This window comes from Mytilus galloprovincialis, chromosome 1 (genome assembly GCF_965363235.1).
Source record: "Mytilus galloprovincialis chromosome 1, xbMytGall1.hap1.1, whole genome shotgun sequence".
In the NCBI taxonomy this organism is placed as follows: Eukaryota; Metazoa; Mollusca; class Bivalvia; order Mytilida; family Mytilidae; genus Mytilus; species Mytilus galloprovincialis.
Genome location: NC_134838.1, coordinates 24846847 through 24866320, shown reverse-complemented (window position 1 = coordinate 24866320; position 19474 = coordinate 24846847). Strand labels below are relative to the sequence as shown.

Below are 19474 nucleotides of genomic sequence, written 5' to 3'. Positions count from 1 at the left end.
TATTACACACTGAAGATGCATATTGAAATATCAATCATGAATACGTGTGTATATGCTGTGTTAACTTAACGATGATACCTAACACAACAGGGAGACAACTTTATAAAATCAGCTAAACGTTTTAATCACATTGTATTTTTAAGGAAATATTAAGATGATTCTCAATGATCAAAATTAAGTTTTTGGTAAACAGCTATGTATCCTAGAATTTTTTCTAAGAAAGTGATTAAAATGTACTAGTAGTTCTTTTGTTTTGAAATTTTTAGATTTTTTTCCAAAAAGTATTCGAACTTGTATAGTCTCATAACTTAATTTATATGTCATTAATTGTAATATACTATAATTGTTCTCTGCTATCCATTCATGTTTTATATTATGTAATATACGTTGTTAATTTGGCCATAGCCTGTCTATGCTTTGCAATACAGATTCATTCATTCATTCATTCATTCATTCATTAAAAGGGCCAACGTTAATATTTTGTCAAAATTTTAAGCAAATTAAACGAGTCAAAGTCAAGGTGTTGGGTACCACCTTAATCTGCAATATGCACGATTTCTTTTTTCCAAAAAATGTTCCGATACACTGTTTACAGAAAATACAGTATATGCATTTATAACTGTTGCCAATTTAGGCACACACACAGAGAGACACATCTCCAGAATTGTGTCTGTATATTTGTAAATGCTGTAAAAGCTCAAATTTGTAATTTTCTTAATTTTCAAAGTGTATATCACTGATGCGTTTTTATTTTAATCTGTGTCAAAAAAGCGTTAACTGGAACGTAATAGGTAAAATTGAGAATGGAAATAGGGAATGTGTCAAAGAGACAACAACCCGACCAAATAAAAAACAACAGCAGAAGGTCACCAACAGGTCTTCAATGTAGCGAGAAATTCCCGCACCCAGAGGCGTCCTTCAGCTGGCCCCTAAACAAATATATACTAGTTCAGTGATAATGAACGTCATACTAATTTCCAAATTTTACACAAGAAACTAAAATTAAAATAATACAAGACTAACAAAGGCCAGAGGCTCCTGACTTGGGACAGGCGCAAAAATGCGGCGGGGTTAAACATGTTTGTGAGATCTCAACCCTCCCCCTATACCTCTAACCAATGTAGAAAAGTAAACCCATAACAATACGCACATTTAAATTCAGTTCAAGAGAAGTCCGAGTCTGATGTCAGAAGATGTAACCAAAGAAAATAAACAAAATGACAATAATACATAAATAACAACAGACTACGAGCAGTTAACTGACATGCCAGCTCCAGACTTCAATTAAACTGACTGAAAGATTATGATTTCATCATATGAACATCAGGCACAATGTGTTTGCAAATAACGTAATAGCTGTGTGCAAACTCCGGACAGTGATCGTTTCCGTTCCGGGACTATTTTCCTTTACTCCATCAAATGCACATAACATAATAGGCGTTTGCAGATAATGTAAAAGGTATCTGCACTGCCACATAACGTAATAGGTGTTACATATGTATAACCACAACATAAAACGGTTAGATTTTAACATTATGAGGTATTCATAGAACAAAGATGTATCAAAACAAAACGTTTAGAATATTCAGCATTGCAATCACATTTGTGACAGGACGCAAGTATTACCAGACATATTTAAAGGAAGAATAGACACAACATACATTTGTGACAGGACGCAAGTATTACCAGACATATTTAAAGGAAGAATAGACACAACATACATTTGTGACAGGACGCAAGTATTACCAGACTTATTTAAAGGAAGAATAGACACAACATACAAAAAATATGAAAGAATGTAAAGGTGCATGGTTGATCATAAAGTGTTGAGGTATTCACAGCATATACAGGAGTTACAGCATAATGTAATGCCTATTGCATACAACAAAGTTTAGCAATGACATATCATACAATTGTTTGATCACACAATTAATTCGTTTGGCCTAACACAGAGATGCATTGCTCCTGCACTATAAAAAAGGAGAAATGACAGGACGTAAAAGCAAAGACACCATACATTACATATTTACATTATAAGACAGTTCCAGCGTTTCATATATATTGTCGGTCTCATTCAAAGTAACTCAAAACACTTAAACCCGATATTTGCCCTTAACATATTTGTCCAGCATGACCTCTTTCTCAGCTCAATATATAACACTGCTTGTTTGAATATTATATATCGCATAATTAGCGGATGACTTTTCACTGTATGTTAAACCATTGAATATCTTTCTACACCTGATTTGTCTCTCAGTTACTTTATTTTTTGGTCCAGATACATTGACGACTTAGTAGGGTTCACACAAGAGCATCCTAAATTTTGGAATTAAAATACTTCCGCGCCATCTTAACACGGACATAACAAACTAGTAACCAGTCAAGACACCTAGGAAACACAATGTTACAATAATGAATACAAGTCTCCACTTATTTCTAACTAAAATATAAAAGATTATACCCTCAAACCAGCTGGCAGTTTTTCACGTTTATTATCTTTATTTCATAAAATTACAACTGTCTTGTTTTGGGTCAGCATTGCTTGCCAAAACATTTTATGATTTTTATTTCTTATAATTACAACTGTCTTCTTTTGGGCCAGCATTGCCTGCCAAAACGTTTTATGATCTTTATTTCTTATAATTACATCTGTCTTGTTTTGGGCCAGAATTGCCTGCCAAAACATTTTATGATTTTTATTTCATATCATTGCAACTGTCTTGTTTTGGGTCAGCATTGCCTGCCAAAACGGTTTTTATCTTTATTTTACATAATTTCAATGTATCTTGTTTTGGGTCAGTATAGCCTGCTAAAACGTTTGTGATCTTTATTTCATACAATGTACATGTGGGTCTTTATTGCCGCCCTCTTCATGCTTTCTTTACACATTGTTCAAATGTCAATGTACTACTAGGCTCGGTTTAACTTCCTGTATGTATACATGAATAATTCGTAATTCATGTTTTGATTTTTAATGTTGCCGTGCTTATTCATACTAACTAGAACACACCCGACACCCGTGATATCGCGGGTCCGTGACTGAATTAAGGTATATAACTATGCGCAAGCCTTATTTTAGTATTAGTATTGTCATCTGATAAAGTCATGCCGATTATAAGATACACAGTTTTTCTCTGTTTCAAATCTTTCTGTTTGAACCCGTCGAACTGGAACTTATCAATTATTGGTAATATTAATTATTTGGGAAACAAAAGGTCCTGGAATGGAGTATTTTTTAATCAACAACATTGTCCTATATTAGTTATAAATAAAGATGAATTCTTTGATTCGCTCTTTTACGTCATGTATGCCCACTAACAAATTGAAAACTGTTCCTCATTTTTAGTCTTGTTATCTTAGAAAGTCTTACTGATTAAAATACTACAAAAGGTAGCTATTTGACAATTTAGTAGTGTAAACCCTGTGATTATGACCCGTGTATATAGCATATTAACCCTGAATACACCGTTTGGTGGTGCGCCTGTCAGATGCGGAACGTACAGATTAGGTAATAGGTAACAGGTGAATATACTATTGGTATCGGTATCGGACTCGACCCGGAACTTCTTAATTATTGGCAATATTAATTACGTGCAAAACAAAAGGGCCTGGAGTGGTGTAATTTTCAATCTACACCTTTGTACTATATTAGTGATATATAAAGTTGAATTCTTTGATTCGTCGTTTTACGTGATGACGGCTGAAAAATTAGACTTCGTAATTTTAGTATTATAGATTATTCAAGTTATATATATATAACGACTTAATGGTTTATTCCAATGTTGTCTAAATGCTATGGTCTTTAGAGATAAATCCATCACAAACCAAAGTTTTTATATTTAACTAAACTGGTTATTAACTAAATTGTTTTTTCTTTTCTTTTGGTTAAATGTTTAACGTATGTGTCAAAAGCTATAAATATTTACTCTGTTAAAACTTACATCTTTTAACTTTTATCGCAATTAAGGCACAAAAAGCTATATAAAACATCACTTAAAGCTGGAATATTATATTATTCATTTTACAACTTTATTTACTACTATACAATATAAACCTTTTAAATGTATTGCATTGGAATAACAGTTTGTTAAAAAAAAGTTCTGTCGCATGCCAGGAAGAAATGAATTTATTTTATGTTAGGTTGAAGTAAGTTTAGTGTTTTCCTCCTTTTTTATAGTGGTGTTATCGATATAAATTGTTACTATTAATATTGAATGGTGATGTTCACCAGTCACTAAATTTCTAAAAAGCTGTATATTAAAAATTGTGACTCAAACTTTTCTTTTTACCGTATCATGAGTTACGAAAATTATTTCTATGGTCTCATATCATTTCGGATCACAACAAAAATAACTGAGTGTTATAAAAGGTTTACAGTAAATACTTATTTACTAATTTCAATTAGAAAATGTTTACCCTATGGAATTCACCCCGACATATTATGTATGTATGTGCCTTTCCCAAGTTAGGAGCCTGTAGTTCAGTGGTTGTCGTTTGTTTATGTGTATCATTTAAGTTTTTTGTTCATTTATTTTTGGATTTATTTATTTTTTATGTAAATACGGCCGTTAGTTTTCTTGTTTGAATTGTTTCACATGGTCATTTTGGGGTCTTTAATAGCTGACTATGCAATATAGGCTTTGCTCATTGTTAAAGGCCGTACGATGACCTATAGTCGTTAATTTCCGTGTCATTTTGGTCTCTTGTGGTGAACTGTCTCATTGGCATCATACCACATCTTCTTTTTTATATTTATACAGTAGTTTTGGAATCCTTTGCTCATGATCCCTTACAGAAATAGTCAGATATAAAACTTCGTATTTAGGAAGGATCCAGGGCTTTGTAAAAATATACTTTAGTTTTGTTTGAATTTTTAAATTAAAAATATAGTTTCGGTTAATCAAAGTACTAATTGTCTGTACTAAAATATATAAAGGATTCTATATTTAAATGTCTGGATGTAAGAAGATGAATTCTGAATCATACTTACATTGTAAAATCAAGGAGTGTAAGAAAACAAATGATCCCTTTTCTTAAACAAAATTGATTTATAATTTGGCTTTTTTTGTTGCTGAAACACACATTGGATATAAGTACAATATTCATTCAATAGCTTCTAGTAATTGTTACATTGTATGTCGACCTAAATATATTACAAAAATAGATGTGTTGGTGGGTTAGCAGTCTTGGTTAAAGAATATCAAACCTTATGTAAAAAAAAATGTAATACACATATTCTGATATTATAATCCAATAGTGAAATGTCACTATAATAAGCGCAACAAGCAGAACTCAAAACTGAGAAAATTGAAGTTTAAAGAATATAAAAAATCAAAAGTTGTTATAGATTTTCCTCCATTTACTAATGAATAGCTCGAAGTACGCGATTTATTCATCATGAAATATGCATAGATGTACAGTTTATAGTTCAATATATTAGAATAATAATCATGTTTAATAAATGTTTACTTGGTTAGTACGAAATTACACGAAATGAGCACGTTTGTGCTTTAATACGAATCTCTCGCTATTGGATATATTTGGCTACAAATAAAATATGTTCATTTCAAATTACTATCTATGATGTTTGACAATAACCAATATGGCCAAACTTGAAGTGGAAATAAAAGAAGAAAAATATATGTTATATTCAAAGGAATGATAGTTCAGGTGAGTCTAACTACCGTGTAACTGTATCGAAAACAACCCTTTCAACCGAGTACAAGTAAGATGTAAACATTTAATTAAAGATATTTATCACCGTGGCGAATCAGGCTGCTAGATCATGAAGACAGGTATCCAATTCGATTAATAGAAAGAGTGTAACAAAGCGCATATGTACTGTTAATATCTTAAATTACAAGTTGCGGACACTTTATATAATTTGTTAAATGATAGTTCAAATTTGAACAGGATAATCCTATCATTATTCGTATTATCGTTACCTTTGAAATATCTTCAGAAGTTTAATAAATAGTCATGAACATCTCGCTACAAAATTAATGTTGTCTTTATCAGTACGTCTATTAAGCCAAACACAATGAATGAAGCACAAGGATCATTCCTGGGAGCTTGATACATTATAGCACCGTACAAATTAGCACGAACTACCAAATTTATACAGATTAATCTCACTTCCAAAATCATTCACTTTTTGTGTGAAACTTTTATGAGAATACATATAAGAGAGAAAGTGATAGTGTGCTTTTTATAAATTATGGTGCGAGTTATAAAAACTTGTAATGATAAGGTCTTAAATTGACATTGGTATCAAAATTAACATTGATATAAGTAATTTTGAGACGAGGCGGATCAGTTCAAATTGTATTTAAGCCATTCTAAAACAAAGAATAAAGGAAAAAGGAAAAAATGTATTTTAGATTCAAATGGAATAAAGTTGACAACATTGGTATCTCAAAAAATAAATTATTACGTATTCGACTATGTTCTAAAATATACTTCCAAATTTGTAGGTCTATATGACATGTGTTATTATGTTGGTGTATTCCTGGTTACCAAACGCTCGTGTTCAATACAAGTTGTAAATCATAGAACGTGTTAATTTTTTTTTAGTCCATATGAACTACCGTTGCGATATATTAAGGATTACTGAAGGGATCGTTAAAACACAATCAGTCAATCACTCAATCGGGAGAAGGACACAATCTGTAAAATAACAGTCAAGACGAATATTACGAAAACCGTAGACCTCAAAATCAAATGTTGCTAGAGGGATCATATGCATACAATTCATATTTCTCGACCGTTCTATTGAAGCAAAATTAGCACCCCCTGATTATTCAGTAAGGATACAAAGTCAACATAAACATAAATTTGATATTTCTGTTTCGATAATACGTAAACGTAGGTAAAAAAAAAACACTTTTAATTAGGTGTAATTTGTGTATCCTCGTGTTATGTTCTTTTTCTCAAGAATTGTCTATCAGATATTACAGATAAATAAGTCCGTTGTACGTTTTATTTTTTTCCCACAGTATGTTTACTGGTGTAGCTCGCCTTCAGGTAAATTAACTAAAAAATATTCAGTTAAAAGGATTCATATGGAGTTATGTATATAAACTGATCGTAGATACCAAGATTGAAATTTCGTATTTGCGCCAAACGCACGTTATGTCTACTAAAGACTCATCAGTCAAGCTCGAATAAAAAAAAAGTTAAAAAGGCCAAATAAGGTACGAAGTGGAAGAGCATTGAGGACTTAAAATTCCTAAAAGTTTTTTCAAATACAGCGTAAAGTAATATTTTCCGGACTTACAAAAAGCTTTTGTATTAAAAAAAAAATCGAAGTTTTGTTAACAGTACTATACTAGTCAACAAAAGAAACGATACACGACTTTGAAATAAAATTTATCAAAAAGTATTAAATATAAAACAAAATGCGATACACTTTTTTAAAAAGCTTTCATTTGCAATGTATGCACATGTGATAATAAAAATCAAAACTCGTCGGAAAGTATTTAAATTCCGTGTAAACGATCATAGGGTGCAAATTAGTTTCGCCGAAAGTTGAATAAAAAATTGACACATAATTTTCTAAGTACAAAATAAAATTTCAAATTTGTTTTAAAATATTCAATATGCTAATCAAGTAATGTTTATGTTGTAAATAATCGGTTGAAATATTTTTTTTCTTCAAATTTTTGAGGAAAAAAGTGTTTTTTGAAATCTCAAAAATTGCAAATTATTTTTTTTTTATTTTCGTCTCAAATCGATGCTTTATTAATGAAAACAACACACAGTAAATTTGAAACCTTTCGGGTTAGTTTTAAGATTGTTACCGCTTTTTGAATATCACTTTACACATGCTGTCTATGGTAAATCAGTTGATAATGTATACATTTTAACGATTTCTCTTGGGGCCGAACTTTGCTTAACAAATAAACGAAGAAACTGTATGATTTTTAAAAATAACTTGATGGCAAACACTGTCTTTACCTTTAAATGAGAGGTTGGCATCATTAGTTGGAACTTTTGTTTTTAAAATTGTCGTTTTATGTAAATTTTGTAAAAAAAACATAAAATCGCGAAAAATGTCACGAAAGCAAAAAAAAAAATTTTTTAAGCGGATTTATATTTTCATAATGATTAAGTATTACCACATTCAATATTAGTCCAATGAATGAAAAACTTTATCTTTAATTTGAAAAAAAGTCTTGTATCGTTTCTTTTGTTGACCAGTATATAAGGAAAATGAAGGATATATCGTGTATATTCAGAATTCAAATTATGGAGTAAATTGTTTGACATCCAATACCAAATAAAAATGTATTGTTTGTTTGTGTAAAAATCATAAAATATTCCTGTAAAAAAATTGTATAATATTAATCCTCATTTAACTTGAAAAATAATACTTTTTTTAATGCTGTCGATCTAATTTCTAGATTATTGTTTTAATATACTAGATGACCAATATCAAATTTAATTTTATGGTAAATAAAATTCTCTACATTTTCCGTATTGTTTAAAATATAGTTATTTGTATCAATAAGCATAAATTAGGCTTTCGTTTACTCGCGAGTTTTAATGGTTTTATAATCAATCGTGTAATACAACGCCATATATAATAACTTTAATTATTATAATTCACGTTAAAATGCCATATTTAGATTGGCTTATACGAGGGTGTTAATTTAATTTATCACATGGCTGACCGGGTGACATTTTTAGGCAGTTAAGCTGCCTTATGCGAGCACCCTCATTTAACTTGAAAAATAATACTTTTTTTAATGCTGTCGATCTAATTTCTAGATTATTGTTTTAATATACTAGATGACCAATATCAAATTTAATTTTATGGTAAATAAAATTCTCTACATTTTCCGTATTGTTTAAAATATAGTTATTTGTATCAATAAGCATAAATTAGGCTTTCGTTTACTCGCGAGTTTTAATGGTTTTATAATCAATCGTGTAATACAATCGTTTTAATGGTTTTATAATCAATCGTGTAATACAACGCCATATATAATAACTTTAATTATTATAATTCACGTTAAAATGCCATATTTAGATTGGCTTATACGAGGGTGTTAATTTAATTTATCACATGGCTGACCGGGTGACATTTTTAGGCAGTTAAGCTGCCTTATGCGAGCACCCTCATTTAACTTGAAAAATAATACTTTTTTTAATGCTGTCGATCTAATTTCTAGATTATTGTTTTAATATACTAGATGACCAATATCAAATTTAATTTTATGGTAAATAAAATTCTCTACATTTTCCGTATTGTTTAAAATATAGTTATTTGTATCAATAAGCATAAATTAGGCTTTCGTTTACTCGCGAGTTTTAATGGTTTTATAATCAATCGTGTAATACAACGCCATATATAATAACTTTAATTATTATAATTCACGTTAAAATGCCATATTTAGATTGGCTTATACGAGGGTGTTAATTTAATTTATCACATGGCTGACCGGGTGACATTTTTAGGCAGTTAAGCTGCCTTATGCGAGCACCCTAGATTTGTGTTCTACCCAATAAATGCTGAAATATGTGCCATTGTTATTATCTACCTGGATGTTATGTTATTTATAACTAATTGGACAGTTTTTTCATACTTTAAATTCTTGATTACAAAAAATATGATCAGAAAAACCTTAAATGATCGTCGATTTATCCAAAAGTTTTGAAGTTGCACATAGGAAGTAGGGCACATTAGGAATCTTTATGTAGTTTATTATCCCCTTAGATTTTGGCTAAGCTGTGAAAGAACAAATGTATGAAATGTTTAATCGCCGAAAATCTCTAAGGACAAGTAGTTTAGATTTCCCAAATGGCAAAAGTCGTAAGAATATTGTTTGTCGTCAATACGTAGTCAACTACGTCAGTAGTCTTAAAATAAGTTCCACTGTTCATGCTGTTGGCGGCAATTTTAAATTATAAGACGAATTTTTTGTATCTTTTCAATTTGGAGGCAGGGTTCAAATAAGCGGTTGTCCGAGGTCTGGGACCTTCCAATTTTGCAGTCGTACTTTCGATTTGGTTACTAGCTACGCTCGGCATGTCCGACTTGAGAGGAAATAAAATAAATAACTTTGCAAACCTTTTTACCAAAGTCTCCTAATAAACGATCTCAAAACTTGTTTTTAGCATTATTATTCATGACAGCGATGTTAATTTTGTTCAACCGCTAGCTTTATACAGAAAATCGCCGACAAATAATGTGTAAATTCGAGTCAAACCGTATCTGACAAAAACAACATTGAAAACAAAATGGCTGACATAAGAAGAAAATTACGTTATCGGATCCGATTCCGGAAGCAGATATGGGTAATTCCGGGTTTTGGCGATCCTTGAACCTTAAAAAAAATCAGACAGATGACAAAATACATCTTTGCATAATAACTAAATATAAACACTAGAATTGAAAACCAAAAGATATATGCAAAAGGATGAAAAAACAGAAAATATTTTGTACTTAAACTCAAAATTACTTTTTGACAAATTTTAATATCAAAATCCAATACAAAATGAGTCTTTGTGACAGATGGGAACAGTATATCTAACAATATATATGGTCCTGGTGACAGTATAAATTTTCTTTATCAGTAATAAATGTTGGTAAAGCAAGTTAGATGCTTTTAAAGTGTAAACATAGTACTGCAATTTCAATGGGTATTTTTTTCTCAATTTTGATGGGTCAGTTAAAATAGCTGGAAGTTTCTTATTTTACACATATAGTGCAACTAGATTATATGATACCTGAATGTAAGCAAATCATATGATATGTATGTGGAGTCCTATGGGCACTCAAACCCCTCCTGTTTGATAACTTTGAAACGGACGAGATCCCAACCTCTCAACCATATAAATTCATGTATGGGACTATATAACTAATCAAATGAAATATAGGTGAAGTCCCTAGGGTCACCCACCACCTCCTGCTTCAGAACTTGGAAACAGTCGAGATCCTCACCCCTCAACCATATTTACTCACGTATGGGACAATATAACCAATCAAATGAAATACAGGGGGAGTCCCTGGGGTCACCCCACCCCTCCTGTTTGGAAATTTTGAAACAGTTGAGATCCCCACCCCTAAACCATATATATTCATGTATGGGACAATATACAATTATTGACTTTTGATTATGTTGATACAATGATTTATCAACCCCAGAGATGTGATATTCACCAAGGCCAACGGCCGAGATGAATATCACATCTCTTGGGTTGATAAATCATTGTATCAGCTGATATCAAAAGTCAACAATTGCTTTATTATATGACTCTTTAGTTCTCAGTGTCATTTTAATATTTTTAGATTGTGAAATATATCCTTGGTTAGATGGTATTTTGCCTAGACTGTTTTTATTTTATGCTTGGATTAAATTTAAATGTCCTCACGCTAGAATCTGTTGATCGGCGAGTATTTTTAGAATCCTTTTCTATCAAAATCTTCTTAATTTCCTCATTATTTAACGATGAAAAGCGTTTTTCAGTAGCTACTTCTGCTGCTCCAGCCATACTTTGTTGCCGGAAACATGTAACTAGATCGAAACGATTTTATGTCGAGAGCGCTGATTGGTTGATATTTATTCGGTCGTTCAATTAAAAACCATTTTATTTATACATCCCTTAAATAGCTAACAAGAATTCCCCGTTTCTATATTTAGGTACACGGACGCTGTTCCAAATCGTATATTAACCTCTCGTGATTTTTGCCGCGGTGAATATAATGTTTTATCAAAAAGGATTTCCTATGCTTTTAGCCAATGAGAAAAGAGAAAATTTATAGTCATATACTAATATAATAAATCAAATGAAATATAGGGGTAGTCCCTGTGGGTCATCCCACCCCTCCTGTTTAAGAACTTGGAAACAGTCGAGATCCCCACCCCTAAACCATATATATTCATGTATGGGACAATATAACAAATCATACGAAATATATGTGGAGTACGTGGGGCCACTCTACCCCTTCCTGTTTGAGAATTTGAAAACGGTTGAGATCTCCACCCATAAACCATATATATTCATGTATTGGACAATATAACAAATCAAATGAATTATAGGGGGAGTCCCTAGGGTCACTGCACCCTCATGTTTGAGAACTTAGAAACAGTCGAGATCCACACCCCTTTACCATATATACTAATGGATGGGACTAAATAACAAATCAAATAAGATATAGGGGGAGTCCCTGCTGTTGTTTGAGAACTTGGAAACAGTCGACATCCCACCTTTAAATTAAACCATATATTTTCATGTATGGGACAAAAGAACTAGTTAAATGAAATACAGGAAGAGTCCTAAGGGTCACCCTACCCAATCCAGTTTGATAACTTGGAAACAGATGAGATCCCCACCCCTAAACCATATATATTCATTTATGGGACAATATAAAAAATCAAATGAAACATAGGGGTAGTCCCTAGGGTCACCCACACCCTCTTGTGTGTGTTTTGAATTTTGAGAACTTGTAAAAGATTGAGATACCAACTCCTAAATCATATTCATTCCTGTTTGTCATTTCAAAAAGATTGAATGACATACAAGGTCAATCTCATAGGCGTCACATATGCATATCACTTTGCTAGACCTAACACCTGTCATTTTATTCCAAACTTAGATATCATGGACTTGGGGTGAAGGTGGGAGTCATTTACATTAACTATGGACAGGTCAGTCAGACCTCACCGATATTCCCTGTAGTAGTAAACATTTGTCTGATTTGTGTCTCATAACTTTTGTACTCTAGAACACAAACTCAGTTTTCTTTCCAGGGAAGCAAATCCATTCATACTTTTACAAGCTCGTACTAAAGTCAACTTGAACTACTAACAGTCAACTAATACGAACAATTACGATCAACTAGAAGAACTGCAATCATTGTGAATTTGTACCACTGCTGACTCAAGACTGATGACCATGAAACAAAATATACTTGATATATACGTTGCTATTGAAAACCTTGATAAAATATGAATTAATTGCCTTAATGATTAATTCATTAAACGAACATAAATGTATAATTATATATGAATGTTTCATGTTTTTTTGTTTTTTTTAAATTGAAGCACCATTTCCACAGTTTTCATAATTATGTTTGCCTTGGTTTTTGGTTAACTGCCTACAGTGCTTACATCGCTTTGATTTGTAAATGACGCCCTCTCGTCCAGACCAATCAAAATCAATAATTAAAAGGAACTTGAATGAATTGAATTTATATCAAATTATTAAACACAATGCTTAGTTCTACGTTTTGGCTCAGATTTTATTACGTGACGGTCAAAATAAAAATTTAAAACATCTTTCTACACTTTTGTTGATTTTACTAATACATGTAACGCTGTTGTGTACATGACGTCATAGAAAATAAGTTTAAATAAATTAATAAAATGTTTGCACCTGTCCCAAGTCAGGAATCTGATGTACAGTAGTTGTCGTTTGTATATGTAATTTATACGTGTTTCTCGTTTCTCGTTTTTTATAAAGATTAGACAGTTTGTTTTCCCGTTTGAATGGTTTTACATTAGTAATTTTGGGGTCCTTTTTCGCTTGTTGTTCGGTGTGAGTCAGTGCTCCGTGTTGAAGGCCGTACATTGACCTATAATGGTTTACTTTAATATACTGTTATTTGAATGGAGAGTTGTCTCATTGGCACTCACACCACATCTTCCTATATCTATGAATCTGTGAAAGACAATAATGATAGGATATTCACTATGATAAATTAATAACACATAGCTGATAGGGTAATAGAGCAGATTAATACTTCTCGAAAAAGAATTGTCAACCTTTGCTTCGCAGCGGTTGACAGCGTTTTCTCAGGGTAACACTCTGCTCTATCACCCTCTCAGCTATAACAATATGTGCTATTTATATAATGATAAGAAAAACATTAAAATTGTAAGAACATGTTTTTTTATTGATAACCATTATATGCAGCACATTTATTACAGACACTTGCAGAAAAGACACTCTTTTTTTTGGAATATACAGATATGTTGCGATTTTACGTTATTTTCTTCTCGCATATGCATAAGACAGAGAACATTTAATATTTTTGAGGTTTTTTCTACAAAACCTTTTTCATACTACTGCAGTAGTGTTGACTGACTAATTTTATTGTATCAATATTTATCTATTATAATTTTATCTATTACCAAAGTTTATTAAAAATTAGTGTTTTTATTTAATGGAAGATTTTTCTTGATACTAAGTTTTGTTCCCTCCCAAGACATCAAAGTCCAAACCAACAACGATTTAAAACGTTTTCTAACATAAACAAGCAGTATGTCACTTTTCAATATATGTGCTAATGTAAGATAAATTTGTGCATTTGTTTTACTTTGAATGTATGTGTATATTCGCTTGTACTTTTGATATCATTCAGATGATATCTTCCAGGATATGAGTTATTCAAAAGAAACAAGACACATAGGTATGTACAACAAACCACTTTTTTTTGACACATTATAACTTCATCGATTCAGATATTGTTTTTGCTCAAATAATCACTTCCCTGGTTTTCCAAAAAAAATTATAATATTGCCAAGACACATCATCAAACTCCTAAGCTTATGTTTGAGAAGCGATTACAAGTGAAAACAATATGTATGATTATTGTCTTCCCAAATGAACGAACACGTATCAATCTTCCAGTAACACACATTTCGGGAAAATTTAATCTTGGTTCTATACGATTTATGGTTATTTTATATACTAGTAAAAATTACGCTATAGGTACGCTTCCGATCTGAAAAGAACAAAAGTTTTCAATGTTCATTTGTACACGAACCAACGCAAAAAGTATGTGCAATTCAACTATATGCAGACAAACTGTCCATACGACCTAAGAATTGGCATATTGGCATTTATATTCAAGGGGCATGTATAATATTATTGCAATGGCTTTCGTTATGATTAGGCAAACTGACCGCTATGCAAATAATGAAAGTACCCCATATTTTACCATATGTTAAGTCAAATTTGGAGTGGAAATTTTTTTTGTAAAAGTTATCTGACGACGAAAACGGACGACGACGAAAACGGACGACGACTGATGACGGACTCCAAGTAATGAGAAAAGCTTACTCGGTACTTAATCGGGGCAAATTATACTTAATAAATTAGCAAAGGTACCAGGATTATAATTTAAAAGACGTAATATTATTCATTATCAATCAAGATTTATTGAGATGCATGATGATAAACTAAAAATAACAATTCAACTTTGTCAAACTGTTGATCAAAGAAATTCTAGATTGTAAATAATCAAGTATTTTCTCAGATCTACACAACGTTTATACTGATTATAAAAAGACACTTACCTTAACACTAAAGTAAATATCCAGTATGACAACCCAGACCTCATTCGAAATTCAATCTTTTATTTTGACAAAGACCTGAGTTACCTGTGTCACAGATATAACTTTACTAATGCGTTTTCTTTCCGTCATTATATATTTCTTTCTTTTAATGTATCATTAGCCTTATTAGCGTTTACATCTTGAATTCACCATTTTTTACATGAAAAAACGCCTGTACTAAGTCATTTTAAAATGAGCTGCAAATGTCATACAAAATAACATAAAAAGGCAAGAATATTTGACGATTTTCACATTTTAAATATGCACTGATATGACAGTACACATAAGGAATCACTTAAGTGTGCAACAATCTGATTTGGGGATTCATATGTATTTAAACATAGTCAAGATAATTAAATGTTATGTCGTAAAAGCAACGGATAAAAACTACAACTGCTTTCAAAAATACGAAAGCCCATTTAGGACTTCCAAAAAACATCCCGAAATTACGAATTTAAATGGTTATCACGAATTTGATAATTCAACAGATTAAATTTGTGACAACAATTTATTGGAAATCAAATAAAAATCGTTAAAACGAATTGTATAGTTGGTTAAAAAGTCATATTCGTGATAACGAAATCAAATCGTTATCACGAATTTGATAATTCAATATAACAGATTAAATTTGTGACAACGATTTGGTGGGAATCAAATTAAAATCGTTATAACGGATTGTGTAGTTGGTTATAACGGATCATATTCGTGATAACGAATTTAAATCGTTATCACGAATTTGATAATTTAATATAACACATTGTATAGTTGGTTTAATTATAATTTGTTGATGCGTTGCGCATGGGAACAATTTATTCAGAGGCAACATAACTAGTTTTACCAGCATGGTTCATTGAAGTATAAACATAGGAATGAAAATCTAACAGACCAATCATATTCAAATATTTGCTAATATCTTAATTATATAAAAGATTTTTTATAATGAAGATAAAAGAAGTTCATGTAATTTAAAACATAATATAAAATATAAAGAGGATGAAAAAAATACGAGTGCACAAGAAGCTGAGGTTATTCTTGGAAAGAGGTATAATGAGAGAGAGAAAAATCATGTTTGAAGAGTATGTGCAATGAACCCGCCTGTGTATAAACATGGACGACATGGCGCAAAAAAAACACACAAGGTTATAATGCAAGTTTATGTTAGTTTACCTTGAAACCCCTTAAGATAAAGAATTGTTTAGAATCACAATATTTACGTACTGTCTTTTTATATCAAAATTGTAAAATGATTATTTGTAAGAATAATTTTCCTTTATTGACGTTTTTTTTTTCATTTTGTGTGACATTTGTATGTCTATTATTTTGCCAATTATTATAGATAGAGAGAATCTTCAGTCAATTAGTATAGCGAAACTGATCACTGAGATAGCAATGTTCTACCAATAATTCCATAAGATTGAACGCGACAATTGACCGTTTTTACCAATACGTTTGATGTTTTGCAATGTTGTTCGAAACATAATAGAAGTGCATATACATGTTTAACTCGAAAAACAAACAACATATACAAAGGAGAAGATCATAGAATATAATGTGCAAAAGAAAATAAGGTTATCAGGAAAGTGTAGTAAATAGAGAGAAAAAAGTTAGGGTATCTACTCTACAGAATGTATGCAATGAGCCCGCCTGCGAAACAACATGGCAAACATGCAAAACAATAACAAAAGGAGAAAAAGAGTCAATTGTCGCTTTCGATCATATGGAATTATTTGTAGATCTTTGCTTTCATAATTGATTGAAAAATTCTCCCTTTCTGTAATAATTTTCACAATAATAGCCAAAACAAAAAATGAAAAAAAAAAATCAAGAAAAGAAAATTACATTGTACACATTTGATGTAAATAGACGGTACGTAGATCTTCTGATGCTAATTATCAACTATGTGTATATTGCGGTTAGCAGAATAAAAAAAAAAGACTTGCGTTTTACCCCTGTGTGGAATGTAACAACGCCATGTCGGTCATGTTTTCATTGCACATATTCTTCACAGAACTTAATTACAGGATAGCCTTATCTTCTGTGCACTTCTGTTCTCTTTTCCCCTCTTTACATTTTATACTTTTGTTTTATAAATAACGTGTAAATGTACTCCTATTATTGTTAATACTTTAATAGCTATTAAGTATTATTAACATATCAGCAAATACTTGAATGTGATTGGTATTTTAGATTTTCGTTCCCAGGTTTTAGACTTCGATAAACCATTTTGGCTAAACTACTTTCGTACCTCTGTGTAAAATGTATACAGGGGCGAAACACAGTAATGATTTTCAATTTTCAACGCTATAAACAGACTTTCAATGAAAAGTAAGTGATTTAATTATATCGGCCAAGAAGTATGTTGATTAGACACATTTTTTATCCAAAGAGTTTTTGTGTGTAGTAAACTGGATCGCTGGCTGATGTACTTATGTATCTTTTTATGAGTTAGCCCAACCGTTTACAGGACAAAAACCTCTGAGTGTAGTCTTTTTTTGTTTATATTTGTACATTAAAAAGTCACTAAAATATTGTTTCACTGTATGTCCAATAATTTGTGGTCAAGCTAGATTCATCATGGCGAAAAGGTTCTAGCGAAGAAGATTTTAGTAAAATTAATGAGCAGCGACCGACGTAAAGTGAGGAGAAACACTCATAAACTAGTTATCCTGTGGCCCAAGTGACCTAAAAATCTGTGATAATTAATGTTTAATCCGAAATCACAAATTAAAATAAGACAATCATAACGAATTTATCAAAATTCTTAAAATTCGTTAACACGAGTTTAATCAATTGAAACCAATTATACAATTCGTTATAACTATTTTAATTCGTTATCACAAATTACAAAACAATTGTAATTAAGAATTGTATTTGTAATAGCGAAATACAAAATATGTAATAAAGATTTCAACCAGTTCGTTATCACAAATTAAGTCCGTTATAGCGAATTATACAATTTATGATAACGATTTGAAGTCGTGATTTCGAATTCAAATTATACATTTGGGAGGTCCTAAATAGGCTTCCGTACTCTATCACTTATAATTTTTAGTTTGTTTCACTTCACTAAAATAGCGAATCGTGGAAACTACAATCTATTCATTAGTAAATTGTCATATAAAATTTATGTTTTGTCATATAAAATTAATAAATAGTTATTTCAAATTATCATAATTTGGTTTTGTCCATATAAGAATTATTTAAGTAGGTTTCTCTATATGAATTAGATTTTAAAAATACAAATGCATATTCACCTGGAGAAAAGTGTTCTTCATCGTGCGAAACGTCACGCGCTTTTACATGTATCAATATGGTAAAATGTGCGATGTACAATTGGTTTAAATAAATATTTTTCATTAAATACATTGTTTTTTCTTTAGATATGGAATAAAACAATTACTGTCTTTTGTTTTAGTAAATATGTGGTTTAATTGACCTCAGTGAATATCAGGTTTTTTTTCAAACTTTACTAAAACCTCATCAAAAGACAGTAATCACTGAAAATGTATATCATGAAATTTATATTTTGTAAAATCAAATTTACATTTTGTAATATCAAATTTACATTTTGTTTTATCAAATATATTTTATTTTATATCAAATTTACATTTTGTTATATCAAATTTATAAATAGTTTTTTCTATTTCTTATAATTTGTTATATCAATTGATAATCTGTTATATCAAATTGATAATCTGTTATATCAAATTATTTATCTGTTATATCAAATTAAAAATCTGTTGTATGAAATCGGAATAAATTGAATAAGCATGGCCTTAAATGGCTTCGTAGAATCTTTAGCTATTTGATATATTTGACTAAATATCAAATATTTTAATTGAAATCTACAATGTTGACGTTAATATGGCTAAACTTGAAGTGGAAGAAAAAGAAAGAAAACATGTGTTATGTTTAAATAGTCTAACTATTGTGTGATTGTCTCAAAAACAACCATTTCATTCCGGCACAAGTAACAAATCAACATTTAATTAAAAAGTAATTTGGTAAATGAATCGTCTTAGCGCAACAGGCTGTTAGATCATGAAAGCAAGTATTTATGTCGATAGATAAAAAGAGTGTAACGGAGTACAAATGTACTGTAGAAATATCTTACATTACAAGTTGCGGAC

At 30.9% G+C, this 19474-nt stretch overlaps 1 protein-coding gene across 3 annotated transcripts in view; it reads right to left on the bottom strand.

Annotated features, from left to right (window-relative positions):
- LOC143070619 (uncharacterized) overlaps positions 1 to 19474 on the bottom strand; it is a 157606-nt gene that overhangs the window by 93058 nt on the left and 45074 nt on the right. The window contains exon 1 of one of the 3 annotated variants that reach the window (XR_012976607.1): positions 15306 to 15416. The exons of the other annotated variants lie outside the window; for them this stretch is intronic. The gene's annotated coding sequence lies outside the window, so the exon portion shown is untranslated. Of the gene's footprint in view, positions 1 to 15305; positions 15417 to 19474 lie in introns of those variants that run through there. 3 annotated transcript variants of the gene reach the window in all.